This window comes from Camelus bactrianus, chromosome 3, assembly GCF_048773025.1.
Source record: "Camelus bactrianus isolate YW-2024 breed Bactrian camel chromosome 3, ASM4877302v1, whole genome shotgun sequence".
In the NCBI taxonomy this organism is placed as follows: Eukaryota; Metazoa; Chordata; class Mammalia; order Artiodactyla; family Camelidae; genus Camelus; species Camelus bactrianus.
The window spans coordinates 14,628,666-14,645,329 of NC_133541.1; positions in this window are offsets into that span (position 1 = coordinate 14,628,666).

Here is a 16,664-nt window from a genome sequence, read left to right on the forward strand (position 1 = left end):
AATATAAAAATCATTTATCTAATAAATTAATATTCAGCTGAAACAATTTTGAGATAATTATGATTTTTGGATCAATAATACACATGCATCAGTCTGTTCAATAATTTGCAACTTTTACTTTAAGAGTTTAAAGTATTAAACCCTTTAAACACAAAGTATTTCCTTCTCCAAACATTACTGGTTGTAATGCAGACATTTACCAGGCAACCTATCTTTCGGCACTGAATAAAATGTGACCTATTCAAATAAGGTAGCACAAATGCTAAGCTCAATCATGAATGACATAATTCTAGAGAACCACTTAAAATATTATCTATTTATTTTACACTGAGTCCAAATGAGCAAGTACACAAATGAGGAGATCATTTCAATAAGGAAGAAAGTTGAACATTTACAGAATAACTCTTATGGAAAATTATACAAAGTGATATGCCATGTGTTAACTGAACATTAGTTAAATATTTTAATTATATAAATATTTGGTTTTATTTTATGATATTTAAGGAGTAAGCTTTAATATATTTACGTACTTAGAAGTACATGATGGGAGATATTGCAGCTAGGGTTCCCCCATCCACGTATCCAGTTCTCAGCAATTCAAGATGGGTTCAAGCCAACAAGGCAATTCCATTATCCTTTGATGGATACATATTTTTCTAGCTGATTAAACTTTATGCAAGTAAGTAGAATTTAGGAGTACAAAATGGATGATCAAGAAATTATTAATATCCATATCTTTTAGTTTTTTACTCATTTAAAAGTAATAAATTCATTTCTTTTAAGTAACTGATTTTAAGCTGTAATTCCACTTAGCAAAATCAAACATACATATTGAAAGCCCTATTTACTTTCATTTTTTCAAAAACTTTATGTTTAGTTTTCTAAAATGATCAACTGAAGAATCCAGATGGGTGATAGAAATTTGTTTCATTATTTTATGTGACTCATGCTTAAAATTGCTCATTATCATTTTGCCCTTTTCTAAAGAACAATAAGGACATATGAGTCCCATTTTGACCAAATAGTTGAGTGACTAACCCAGGATTCACTTGTCAGTTTTATCAACAATGTTTTAAATAAATTATATATTCAGTGAATGCCTTAGACATTACTTAAAGTAGTAAATCAATCTCTCACTATAAAATAGTTTATCTTAGGAGGTGATTACTTGTCGCAGCCACTGTTGGTGAAGTATCTAGCATACAATTCTTTCTATCTAACAGAAGTGTAATTTTGTTTGGGACTTACTCATACCCAGACAACCTATAGAGCTCATGGTAATAAAAAAAAACTTCATTGTAATAGCTATGCTATGGAGCTCTGATGTGTGCCAGGTCAGTTTTATGCACTATAAATGTAGTTAAACCTCACAAACTCTATGAGATACTATGGTTCTCTCTAATCTACTGAGAGGTTGAAGTAATCTACCATGATTTCACAGGTAACAAGTAACAAAGCTGCGGTTCTAACCCGAGGACAGCCAAGGTCAATGTGACTGCTGCCCACTCCAGCTGCAAAGATGCGCTCTAATTTTCTAAAACCAGTTTTAGTAAGGACTTGCCAAAGACTGGAACACAAACCCAGTTTTCAACCATTAGGGATAAAACATTCCACTAGAGACTCTTAGCAGTACAGAGATTGGTTCTGACTTTGAATAGTCCAATCAGTTTCACTGGGAAGAAAAATCCTAAAGAGAAGATACTCCTTCTGGGCTTAAATTTCTCCCTCTCTCTCACTGGCCATGGAAAGGAAGTATGTTGTCGAAGGACAGTCAAAACCAACATTCTTTACCCACGTGAAGGATGTCACACTTACTCTTGTGAGAGGTTCCTCTATGTTGGGAGCCTAACAATGGAACTGAACTCTCAGCTAAAAGTTGTCATGAGATTTCCCAGACAAAGACAGACAACCTTGTAATATTGATATCTTGCTGACCTTTACAATGATCTGTAATTGGACTATGCCCATATTCTTTTCTGTAAGATTTCTTAGTTTTGACAAATATATAAAGATATGATAGACTCTTTTAAAGGTTATAGAAATTTTTAAGGGGAAGATAGTGAGCTAACATGAACAAAGCATTTTACTAACACTAATGATCAATGTAGATTACTAAAAATGATTTTATAATAAGAAGGGAAACAGTGGGGGAGGGTATAGCTCAAGTAGTAGAGTGCATGTTTAGTGTGCACAAGGTCCTGGGTTCTATCCACAGTACCTTCTCTCAAAATAAAGAAATAAATACACCTAATTACCTCCCCACCCAAAAACAAATAAGCCAACCAACCGAAAAAAGAGAAATAAGAAAGGAAACAACTTAGTTCTGAGAACATGTATGTTATTATAACAACTGACTAGAAATTCTTCATGTATAATTATATATCTGGAATATTAGCATGTTAGACTTCTTGGAAAGAAAATATTAAAATAGTTATTGTGCATAGAGTGAATAACCTTGCTAGTTTTTAATGGGTATATCATACAACTCTCTTTTTCTTCTTTGCAATGTGATCTGCAAATTAAAGCAGATATTTTTAACTGCTTTTGTTTTCTCATCATCTAAATTAGACCAGGTGTGGAGGTGTGTGTCCTACAGTACAGTTTCTCAAGTGCAGCCCCTTTAGATTGAAAGACATAACTGAAATAGATAAAGTATCTGCCTCCCCTTGTGTCAAAAACCCAACAGATAATGGTTGGATAAGAATAGGATCATGACTATGGATATTCTCATTCAAAAATGGGGAACACAAGAGGCACACAGGAGTGGCTATTCCATAGTGCTTTTGAAAACTTGCTGGGCATTTCTTTGCACTTTCTTGATTAGAACTCAGTCCTTCTGCTCTCTAGTAATAATTCTCCATATCTCTTGTCTCCACCCTCTAGGGTTACACCGTCTCAGCTCTTAAGTCATTCTTCTTTCCTAAATGATATTTTACAGATGAATAGGTATTATCAACAAAAAAATTAATAACCAATCTAAGAGAGAAATAAAGAATTTTATTCTAGCCAACCTAAGGTTTATAACCCAGGAAATAGTTTTTCAGAAAGCTCTGAGGACTGTTCTGAAGAGATAAGAGGGGAAGCCAGTATATATGTGATTTTTGGGAAAGGGAGACGTGCATTCAATAATTCATCTCAGTAGAAGGCCTCCTTTATTTGCAAAGAATGGGTATCTTATTTAATGGTTTTCTAAGTATGGGATGATGCAAGAAACTGGGTTTATAAAAGTTTCTCCTGAAAATATCTAACTATCTGAGAGCCAGTTCTGCCAGTTTTCTCACAGCACAAAGTGCCTCATTCTGATTTTGACCTTGAATTTCTTTCAGAGTGTATTCCAGGTCAATAATTTGGCCAATGATTTGATCCTTGTAGAACCGGATGGCAGGCAACTTTCTTTATTTTACAGTCTCATCCCTTTAGGTCTTAATTTTGACCAAGATTTGGGAGCCATTTCATGATAAATTTGTGCTGTAGCCCTAGAAATGCTCATTCCTAGGTCAGGCGAAGATTTCATTGCCAGGTCACTCAGTGCGCTCTTCCTGGACGAAGCCTTGTTAAGGGTAGCCAAAAGTCTCTGAACTGCCTGTCTTATCAGTCTGTTACAGCCCAGAAAATTGTTCCCTCTTGTTGCTTCTTCCCATATCTAGAGTTTCACTGTGACTCTCATTGATCTTATTGAATTCTATATTTGGTTAATTATTTCAAGTTGCCTAGTTATCATTATTTTTATTAGAAGCTCAGTCACACATTTGTTAATATAAGAAACAATAACCTTATAAAATAGACAAAGTACAAGTAATCTAGCCAGTAACATTAGTAATCTCATAAGTGAGTATTTAAACTAAGAACTTACATTAGGTGTAGCCCAGTATATCCTCAGGTCATCTGACCCAGTCTGCCCCATACCAATTGCCATGCTTAAGGGAAATGATTTACTGGCTTTGTCCATAGTGTTCAACAAAGATGTCTACACGTACAAGGTGAGTGGTGGGTCATCACGACCCCTTACAGGACTGAGAAACTAATGTTATCTTCTAAGGAGTTACCTTCCTAGCACCAGAAGAGGAAAATTTGCTGTTTATGATTGAGCAGATTTGGGAGGGCCTGATTTAATTTTGTTTTTTGGTCTTAAAAATGGGAATTTTACTTCATCAGTATCTCAGTCCATTCAAACGCCTATAACAGAATACTATAAACTGGATGGGTTATCAACAACAGAGATTTATTTCTCACAGTCCTTGGGACTGGAAAGTCCAAGATGAAGGTCTAGGGAGCTTTCATGTCTGGTGAAGGCCTGTGTCCTGATTCATAGGTGACAATCTTCTTACTGTGTCCTCATGCAGTGGAAGTGTCAAGGGAAACTTCTAGGGTCTCTTTTATGAGGGCGCTAATCCCATTCACGAGAGCTCTGCCTTCATGACCTAATCACCTCCCAAAGGTCCCACCTCCAAATATCATCGTGTTGGGAATTAGGTTTCAACGTATGCATTTGGGGGTGCAGACATTTAGTCTATGGCAGTAGGCTTCTTAGACTGCTTCCCGTCCACAGAAGTTTGCGGTTCTAAGAACTGTTTTTGTTGGAGATCTTTCTACTTTTTTCAGACCAAGCCAATGCAATTGTCTTAAAAACTTTGTAGGACTCTTGAATTTACTCATCTGTCAAAAGACAACATTAACAAATCCTTCAGGGAAAGCCCTTCTCTATCTTAGGTTTCTACTGAGACTTCAGACAGACAACTCCCCCAGCATTCTTAGCTGTGTGGTTTAAAAGAGAAGATCTAATTGGCATACATTTCAAATGCTTTGAGGGCTGAGACACTCCCGAATGACATAAATATTTATCGAGGTTTACCCTCTCTTGAAACTCTAGTAAAATGTATTTAAATAAAATGTTACCTAAGCAAGTTAATACCCCAGCACCAGTGCATAAATAGTTTATAAAGAAAGTTTACCTAAGGAAAGTACACACATGACTGGAAAATTTAAATTTTGAAAACAGAGGGAAAGGGAGTTTTTTGGTCCAAATAGTGTGTGTGTGTGTGTGTGTGTGTGTGTGTGTGTGTGTGTGTGCATAAATGTGCATGCATATGTGTGTGTTGATGTGGAAAGATGCAATAGAAAAAAAAAGATGAAATAACCTTAGCATAATCAGAAACATTATTTACCAAGAGTAAAAATTATTTATTTTTATTTTCTCTATAAAGGTTATGGGAAATCTCAATTTATATAAATTAAAGGACAATTATAATACAGAAATCTAGGTGCTATAATTTATGGCTAAACTGATAAAATGCCATAAGGTTAAGAAAATAAAGGACAAATTATTCTTCCTTTTTTTAAACCCAAGCTTCTCTGAATTAGTTATTTGTCTGTGCTTTGAATGGCACTGATTAAAATTATTCATAGAGGTTTTATTTGTCTGTCTATATTTGAGGCAAATATGGAAAGCAGTAAGAAATTATTTTATCTAAGAGTATTTCAATATATTATAAATAATTTTCCTCCTCTACAATTACTATGAAAACCTCAAAAATTACAAATGAATGAATAAACTAACAAGAGGAAATAAGCATGAAAACTAGTTTAATAACCTTATCTATCAAACTAATTGTGAATAACTGGAAACACTTCATTCAGAACTGTTTTATAGAGCGATTAAGTGTTATTTGCATAATTTCCTCTTAGAATAAAAATAGGTCTAAAATATTTTGTAAAATGGAAGCAGAAAAGCAAATCTGAACCAAATATTTCACAGAACAGTGTGGGAGAGCTAAATTTTCATTTTATACAAATTTATGGAAACTTAATCTGAAACAATTTATTCCATTTATTTTTTCATCCAGTCATTAAATCATTCACTCAACACATATTTAGAACTAGCTCTCAGCCAGGTTTTAAGGCTGCATATTCTCACATAATTGCCAAAATTCAAATTGGTCTCACTGAAAGAAAATACACAATAAACATTCTGCATGTAACTGAAATTTTGAAAGCCAACATTGTATTGAAAGTCCACTTACAGGAAATGAATGATTTATTTTATAATTGGAACTTCAAAGCCTTTAATGGCTAATGGACTTCTACAATATTATGGGTTTTTTTTTCAGTATAAAATCACTGAAGAGAGAATAAATAATGCAACAGGATAGGAAATTCTTTTCTAAATTTTTTCAGATCTTTGACCCTGTCTCAGCCAGGGAAAACAAATGAGCAAATCTATTTCTGTATGCTAATTTTATTAATAAAAAACTTTTCTTCTAGACTCACTAATTAAAGTAAGACAAATAGTCTGAGACTATGTATGAGCTGGAATAGACATTTTTTACATATCCAGGGCAACAAGGTTTATCCTTGGTCGGTGTTAGATGAGACTCTAAAGTCTTTTCTTGACAGTATCACCCACTTTTCTTAGTCCAGCTCTGAACAAAAGTGACTAAACTTTAGTGCATGGGAAAAGTGTCTCTTTTCAAAGTCTTGAGGAAACCGTAGCATAGCAGGAGAAACTAAACAGCAGCCAGGAAGAAAGACTGTAGCTGATGGATTTGACTAGTCTGTTAATATCTCCCTTCTCTTTTCCTTCCTAGTATGGACTTTTCAACTGCAAGTAGGATGTCCTGGTGCAAGAACGCAAAGTTAGGATCAGTCATCATACGTACTAGTGTCTGTATTTGTTTAGCAATAGTTAAAATAACTGTTATAATAAATAAATAAATAAAATAATTTTTTGGTTGTTTAATATTGCTGGACATTTATCAAAGCATTGAAAGTCCTTAACCCACACAGTAACCCCACGTGGTAGGTAATTTGATCTTCATTTTGCAGATGAGAAAATTGAACCTTATGTGGACTGAGCATGCTGTCCAGGTTTATATGGGCAATACACTGCAAAATTGGATTTGGAATTAAGAACAAACACAAAACAATTAGGCCACACTTAAGGACGGTTCCAGGTTTTGTAAAACGTAAAAGTGAGAGAAGTTTGAGGTCCACTTATTCAAAGAAGAGACTACAAAACTAAAAACACTGAATTAGATATGTCACAACACCTTTGCCCTCTGGAGCTGTACTTTTGGGTCATAATTCTGTGTAATTTGGCAGAGTGAGCAGTAAGAGTATTGTAGGAAATCATGCTGGCATGACCACAATTACTTAGACATACTCAGAAGTACCTGAAAACCACCTGCACATGCTCCACTAAACTTTGAATGATTATATACCTTATTGTCCTGGACAATACTTGTTCTCATGGATATTTCCAATGAGTTTATTAATTCTGTCCACTTTAATGATCAACTACCTCTGAATTTGAATAAACTAAGCAATCATCCCAGCTAAGACTGAACCGAAACAACCCTAATTCCAACCTTAGCTAGGGAGAAAATTCCTTCCATCTGTAATGAATATATTACTAATCATAACTTGTGTTAACTTCAAGTTACTTAAAAATACTTTCTTTAGTACTCTAAATTCTTAAAAATATGTTGAATTTCTACAGAAAGATTAAAGAACAGTGATGAGTTTATTTCTGAATTTAACAGAGCAATTATAAATAGTTAAATCTAGAAATAAAAAGGAAAAGAAAAAGCACACAGCAATAAAAACAAAAGGAGAAAGGATACATCTTCAGTCATCACTTCACACACTTTTAATAGTGGCAGCCATGGGGGAAAAAACCCCCAAAACCCAGAACATTCAAGTATTTGATGGTACAACTTCTCATCCCGTCTCCACCTCCCAGAGGTGATAGAAGATAAAGTTAGTGAATTAAATTTCATACTGTTTCCTAAACCTTCTGTTTGAACAGAGGCAAGTCGCAGGGAGAAAGAGACAGCCAGGGGAGTAGCCTAGTGGCAGTTTCTGGAGAACAAGTTTATAATCAGCATTGACATCCTTCAAGAGAAAAGAGGACAGCCAGGGGATCATAGCTTTCCAGGGCTTCCTACTGATTTGAAGGAACAATTTGAGGTCCAAATATAGTCCAACATGGGAGAAACATAAAACCTTAACCAGGAGGAATGAGCATAGTTCACAAAATTTTGGAATTGAATGTGTACCCAATATTCCATGAAGGCTGACAGCTACCCAACTCAGCCATCCACTCTTTTTCCTCTTCACATTGTACACCGGGGATTCAAATTGAGACAATCTCCTGAAACCAACCACAGTCTCTAGCTCAAAGCATAAGACAAGTAGGTTACATATTATGTAAGAAGTATGTCAAAGCTACTTCACGTGTGTGGCATCTGAGAACAATGTTCATGTGAATGATGCTTGAAATAGCCATGACTGTGCCACTGGATTACAACTATAGCAAAGCAAAACAGAAAGGAAAGAAATAGCATATGGAAGGGAGGTAGAGAATCTCATCTCTAAAAATTAGTTTAAAAATTAAACTCCAACCATTAAAATAGAGGCATGGCTTTTAAAGGATTCGTATACAGCAATCTAAAGCTTGATTCTCGTGAGAAAGGACTCTAAACACATTGAGGGATTTTTTTTTTTTTTGGCCCATATGTAACTTCACTTTTCAAAGTATTACATATATAGTACAAAATCCAGATTTATGAGTTGTGAACATTATTGACTTTTTTGATGGTAGTTAAGGGTTTTAAAACTTAAACTACTCTCCTTTCTCCTAATAAGTTTATATGCCCATTTAATGTTAAAATATTGCTCAAAATGTTCATTATTATTATAATAAGTGAAAGTAGTATGATTGTATATTTTCTTTCCTTTAGAACTTTATGTTATGAAACCTTTCAATTTCCTGCAATCTTTGGATAAGTCTTTCTACCCTTTCTGTCACCCCCACTGTAATCTGATTCTCAAAAAAAAAATTCCAATAACTTGTCTGGCAATATATCTGATCCTTTTTATTGCCTGGCAATATCTTCCCATATAACCTTTATCTCCATGCTTTGATTGTATGTTAGTGCTGACTGCTTTCAAGGCATGCTACCAGGTTGCCGTTCTGGAAATTATCTTCACTTTTTTTCTCATGTTCTATTCCCAGTTTCTCTGATTCAATTTATTACTTCTTAATTTTAAGGATGCTCCTTCTATAGGTTGTTTAAAAATTGTATAGGCTTTAATTCTCTTAGAGGTAGGTCAAAACAAATGGGGAAAAAGTGCTGTTTAAAACACACGTATCTCCTCTAAGGATTCTGGGAAGTGAAGGGGATATTCAAAGGAAATATTTGATTAGCTAACTCTTAGGAAAACAGAAGTAAAAATGCCACTTTTTATTGTTTATAAAAATTAGTTACATAGATTTATAGTGATATATATTATACTATCAATTATATGAATTGTGCAATTATTTAGAAGTACAACTAGTGTGAACTATTTAGGCTTAAATTGAACCCTAAGAGAAAACTTCCAAACAACAGTGACCTAAACATAGAAGATTATTTGTTTCTCCTTCAATACATTTATCCTAGCCCTATATCAAATAGATAATAGACACACACAGAAAATTAAATTAATACAGAAACAACTGACCATGCTACGTTAATTTTACACCTTTATTAGAATATAATCAAAGGGCAGAAAGAATGGCAAGGAATTCTTGAACAATTAATAGTCTTGAGATGTTGGTGGTATTTATGTAGAAATTACAAAAGAAGCTTGTGTATGATGTAGTTGGGGAAAATGAATACACATTTTGATGTTTGAAGTCAGGGCTCTTGCTGTGGGAGAAGGATATGTAAATAGAGTGGATGAAGTTGAAGAAACCCATGGTGTTGGATTTCAGTTGGAGAGATCAGTGTGAATGCATGGATTTTAGAGCAACATATTTCTCATCTCCAGAGCCTGTAAGCAGTAACCACCGTAGCAACCACATAATCATATCTAGAGAAGAGTGTGTTTTCTGAACTCCTGGTGCCACTAACAGGATCCAGTCACCTTAGAGAAACACTGGATTCCACATATAGGACAAATAAATAATGAGGTGTGCCCAGGATATCTTGTCATACTAGAAAACAAGAGATGTTCAAAGAATGATGGGGGCATATTATAAACAACAATGACGACAACAACAACACAGACTTAGTTTGAATGTGCTTCCACACTGAGCATCTAACTTGAGCATCAAAAAGAATAATGATGGTAAATGAACTTTAACACACTAAATAACAAAGAATCCATACGTTCTACATGTTAATCAAAGAGGGAGGTTGGTGAGAAGAGAAAGCTAGTTAATGTATGTAGAAGGAATAATGTTTGTTTTTACTTATCATCTTGCAAACACCTTTGTATTAATTAATTCAGGCAAGGTTCATCAGTGGATGCTAAAATTGGGTGACCATTGGGTGAAAATTTGATAAAGAACAGGATATTCATAGAGCTTGAAAATGTCACCTTACAGGTTATTTAATAACTCCAAAGTGAAAGAGACCTCTGCAGAAATGAAATTTGGCAGATCACATTTGTCACCAAACTCAGCATGAAAATATGTGACTTGTTGACACGTATGCCTCACAGAGCGAAGCAATGTGAAACAGGATGTTGAAGATTGTCACCCATGTGCAGCACACCAAAAACATTCAACCTGAGATATTTTATGTGGAAAGATCCCAGAATGTGGGATAGTCTACAAGAAAGATTGCCTGAGCACTTGAAAATATCAGTGTCATGGAAAATAAAAATAAAGTGAGGCAATCTGTTCTAAATCAAAAGAGATTCAGCATAAAAACTAAATGTAATTTGTGTGGGAAAAAAGCTGAAAAGGAGAAATTTTGTGATCAATGAAAAAGTTTGTGAGTTGTTTTAAACATAACACTACCTAAAATATTCAACACTTATTTGAAAACTTCTTTGAATACATATGAAATCTCTTGAGCGTGATGATATGGTGATGATTTAGAATAATGTTCCAGTTTAGGAGCTGTACGCTAAAATATTTTGAGGGGAAGTATCATGATGTCTACCTCTTATTTACAAATGTTTGATCAGAAAAATAGTGTGTATGTGTATTTCTTCCTGCATTCAGCTTGGTAAATCATGTTTTTCAAGAAATGTATCTGTATTATCTAAGTTGTCAAATTTATAGTAATTAATTAATTATAGTAATGAGTACACTATCCTATAAATTTAAAATAAAGTTTTGGACCCACTATCCTCTTATCTTTTTAACAAAGTATCCCTAGGGAGATTCCATTTTTCATTCCTAATGCTGTTATTCTGTATTTTCTTTCTTTTTCCCTCTGTGATTAGTCTTACTAGTGGTTTATCAGTTTATTAATCCTTTCAAAGGACCAGTATTTGGCTTTGTTAATTTTCTTTACATTATGTCTACTTTATACTTTGTTGATTTCTGCCTGTTAATTTAATTTCCTTCTTTCTAAGTTCTTTAGAGATAATTTGCTAGATTTTTGTGGTTTCTTGAAATAAAAGCATGTATCATTCAACTTTTCATCTTTCATAATATATACACTTAAAGCTAAAAACTTCTCTCCATTATTACTTTGTAAGCCAGTCTATGGTATTTTTGTTACAGCAGCCTGAATGTACCAAGACAATAAAACATGCTATTTTGATGACTGTTCTTGTAATAATTATAGTATATAAATGTGCTACTTTAACACTATAATATAAGAGGGTAGAGTAAACTTTTAAGAAATGAAATGATGAGAAACACCAATGTTTATTTTCCATCGATAATATCTGATATTTAACAAACTGCATATTATGAAAAACAGAGTAATCACACGTATGATTCACAGAATTTTAAACATAGCACCATGTTTTGATTCTAACTTATAAGGGAACTCTTTTTTAAGAAAAGAAAAACAAAAACCCAATAGTAGTGATAATTATATATTACACGTTAAATCATAATTTGAGCTTCTCGACAGTTTTGATTTCCCTAAGATGTCAATTACTGTAAATTCATAGTGTTTACACTCTGTTTTTTGTATGGAATAAATGTGTTTAGTGTAACTGTCATTTTGATAATTATAGATCTTAAAAGATTGAGTTAGCTTCTGGGTATTTAAAATTCTGTGTATGCATACCAATCTAAAAATTATCTCTGAATCTCTCAGAGTATGGTAACATTAATGCCTTGTATGCACATCCAAAGTAACCAGGAAGATAACAACCAAACAAATATTTGAACCAAACTGGAGATTAATTTGAAAATTACTCACAAGTGCTGATGCAGACCCAGTGGAATCTTTTGCAATTAGAATATAAAGACAGCTGGGTCCAGGCAGCAATGTGAACCTCTTGGGATTATAAGGAGGCTACAAGGTGAGATAAACACCTACTCATTGTCTGACTTCCTTTTCTAGCCATACTAGTTTGGACAGAACCCAGGCAAGGCAAGCCAAGCTGATTATGTGAAATCTGTTGAAGATGTGTATTAGGGAATGACTCTGATCTACCTGAGAGGGAAATTATAGTTCTCAGTTCTTCTGTGTATTTGGTAGTTGGAAATTGTAAGTGACTTTCTGGAAGCATACAAACATGAAGGGCAGATCACAGAGTAATACTGTCAACCGCCTACAGAGAGGGGCGACTGCTAGGAGCTGAGCTCCAGGCCTAAGAAACTGCTTTGTGCTGACAATCTAAATGAGCTCGGAAGAGGAACCCCAGGCTGAGATGAAATTCCAGTCCCATTCAACGCTGGGATTTGAGCCTTGGGAGGCCCTGAGCAGAGAATCCAGCCTCTGATCCATGGAAATCGCAACATAATCAATTTGTATTAACTTAAGGCACTGAGTTTGTGGTAATTTGTTACACAGTGACAGAAAACGAATACAGCAACTACAAACATTTTGCCATATATTTCCTAGTACACTTGTATCTCTAGGATATATATGGAAGCTGTGTTCACTGGGTTGTAGGTTGTATGTGTCTTAACTTTGCAAGATATTGATAAATGGCTCCTGTAGGGATTAATCCTCTTTACAACCAACTGTGTATAAAATAGCAGCTGACTTTCTCAGGTGAAAAACTACTTATCAAATTACCCATCTTGTAACCAAGACTCTTCTCTGATACTTCATTTTTCTGGGAAAGCCCTTGACTAACATAGTCACATATCATAATAGAATATTATTAACACATTTTTTTTCTTAAGAATTCATATTGTGGCTTTACCTCTCACATTGCAGAGTATAATAATCACATTCTCAAAGTCATAAATATTACTAAAATAGTATCTAAGGATGCTAATTTTAATATGTAACTACTGTTTTTTTTGTTTTCCTAAAAGACAGAAGCCTTATTGGCTTATGTAAAATACACTGAAAAATAGTACAATACAATGCCTGTGTCTAGAGTGTCCTCCAAATTTTTGAACAATGCTGAAATAATCAAAGATCCTTTATACACATTAGAGGCAGGCACAAAAGAAAGGTCACTAATTTTGCTTCTGCATATCTATAATTGTATGTGTTGCTAAGCAATGGAAGAAAATCACAGCCCTGAAGCTTTAGATTGCTTTTTTCCAACATCCATTGTTAAACAAACAAACAAACAAACTCCCTCCCAAGACAAATATATGCAGTGATATAATTTTGCATATATTTTTGGAATGTTGTTCAACACTAACACTTAGACAATAAAAAATTAATTTCTCACAGTTAGAAAATATTCTTTGGCTTTTCTTGTGAAACAATTTCAGATTTTTATTTATCATCTTATTTGGAGCAAGATAGTTTTCTTCTGAAAGTCCCAAATAATGTTCAATAGCCTCTTTGATATTTATAGTTTTAACATTTGGTACTTTTGGGTTTATTTATTCATTTATTTATAATGGAGTTACCAAGACCTCGTGCATGCTAAGCATGCACTTGGGGCTTTTAATTCCTCACTTAATATTAGTGACATTGTTGATTTTCTGTATTCCTTCATAATTTTGCTGGGCAGATATATGAGGGTGTGCTTGGCTGACCACTCAGCATATTTGTCGCACATGCCGCATTTTCTCCAAATAAGCTTTTTTTCTCTGTGAAACAGAAGAAAAAGTTCTTTATTTCTTTGTGAAATTACCACCCCTCACCTCCACACTCACACATTTCAAGTCTAGTGATGGAAAAAGCAATTAGGACTTGGTTTAAAACTTTCTAATGATAATAATAGTAATGATAAAATCCTGGGTGATGGCCAGCTTTGAGATTGCAGGCCCTCTGCGTGTCTTCAGAAAGCAACCCCTTTGACTGTCTTGCATCTCCTTTTGACATTCTGTGCCGTTCATCGTGACTTCCATAGGCAAGGATCAGATCTGATGGAACTTTTTTTTTTTTAAATTAAGTTGTTGGATGGGTATCAAACATTCTACAAGAAACACAATTCAGAAGGAAGAAAGAGCCTATGAAGGTCCTTCAGGCCTTCATGGGTCTCTCTCTCTCTCTAAAAATGGGGACTTTCTGTACAGTTTTTCATCTGCTGTGAACCTGCCTTCTTATTGGAACTGTTTTCCTGTCTTTTGTTTTAGGCTTTCCTCAATCCCTCCACTTGTGCCTAAACTGGGGTCGCCTGCCATGCATCTCCATAATACCATGCATCTCCATAATACCCAGTGCATCCTTTTCCGAACATCATCACATTATGCTCTGACTGCATATTTAGCCCAACCCCTGCCCCTAAACTGCATATTTCAACATGGCAAAGTCCTTATTGATCCACTATCAGTGACATTGTTAGGTATCCACACAGTGCCTGGAATATAGTAGGGACTTACTAATTGAAAACCCAAGCAATATTAGTTTGGCAATTAAGAGCACGAATTCTGGAGCCACACCGCTTGGGTCAGAGTCCAAGTTCTAATACTGATAAACCGTATTCGCCTCCAAGATCTCCACATAGGACAACACATCTTATATGCTGCTCAAAACTATGGGGCACCCTTCACATAAACTACAATATAAATGGTCAAACCTGGGGTCCTCATTGCTGATGGCCTTAGGTAAGTTATTTCATCTCCACTGGTCTTGGTTTTTTCATCTTTAAATTAGGATAACTATTGTTCTTACTTCAAAGAGTAATGGAGATGAAAATAGTTAATGTAAGTTAAGTACCAAGAATATTGCCTTCTATAGAGTAAGAGCTTACAACTGTGAAATATTTTTATCTTCTTCTTATAATTATTATTAAATGAGATGTGAAGCAGTCACAACTCTTGCCTGACATTCCATTAAGTGTATAAATCATTTACTATTTCATTACATTTTAAGGAGTAATCATTAGTTTGTGTCCATTAATTATCTTTACAATTATTGCAAAATAAAAAAATATTCTTTGACTTGTCTCCATGAGCGCTCATCTCTAGGACAGATACCTAGAAGTTGAATCTGTGGGTCCAAAGATATGCACATGTTCAGCCTAAACGGATGGAGACTAATTGCTTTCTGTGGGGTCGCCATATCAGCTAACACTCCTACCAACACGCTAGTTGTGTTTATGCTCCTGTTTCTCACATCTTTGTCAATACTTGATGTAATCTTGGCCAAGCTGATAGGTGGGAAATATTTCATTGGTCCTATACTGGTTTTCTATTGCTGCCATAACAAATTACCACAAATCTAGTGGCTTAAAATAACAACCATGTATCATCTCACAGTTCTGTAGATCAGAAGTCTGGGAACAGAGTGGCTCAGCTGGTCCTGTGTTTAGAATCTCACAAGGGAAGAACCGAGGTGATTGCAGGTCTGTTTTCTTTCTAGATTCTCTGGATGAAACTGCTTCCAAATTCCATCAGGCTGATGGTGAATTCAGGTCCCTCTCTCCTTACTGGCTGTCAGCCAGGGACTAGGCTTTGCTGTGAAAGGTTGCCTGCATTCCTTTTCTTCCTTCCATGTGGTTCCCCTCCAGCCAAGGTAGGTCCAGTCCCTGTCACAGTTTGAGTCTCTTAGGTTTCTTCTTGTCTTAGTCTCTCCTTCCAGCTGGAGAAGTTCTCTGCTTTCAGGGCTCATTTGATTAGACTGAGCCCACCTAGATAATCCAGACTACTATTCCCATCTTTAGGTCCATACTCTAAATCACATCTGAAGCATCCTTTTGGCCATGTAATACCAAGGGTTTTAGGGATCAGAGCCTTGGTATCTTTAGGGGAGCATTACTGTACCTACCTGATCCTGTTGAGAATTAGCATGTTTTCTATGTTAATTGCTCATATTGGTTTCATATAGTTTGAGTTGCCTATTCATATACTTTTCCCCCATTTCTTATTGGGTCATTTATATTTTCTTATTATTTGTTGTGACTTATTATATACTGTGACTAAAATATTTATAAGCTACGTGCATTGGAGTATTTTTAACTTATAGCTTAATTTTTAAATGAGTTTATGATGTCTTAAAATAGTCAAAACTTTCAAATTTTAGTGTGGTCAAATTTAGCAATAATTTTTCCCTAATATCATAAGGACATTCATCTGTATTACCTTCTAAAATTTTTCTGCTTCCTCTTTTCCCTTATTCTTATTCTTTATTGTGTTTTAAATGATCTGAAATTGATTTTAATGAATGGAGCATTAGAGATAGGTAATAATTTTATATTTAAAAAGTTGTCACAATACTATTTAATAGTACCAATGTTTCTTCTGGTATGATGTCAAATTACCATATACAAAGTTTCCATGTATTTCTGACTCTTGAATCACTGCTTTATGACTAACGTCATAATAATATGTAATTATTAACTATAGAAAATCT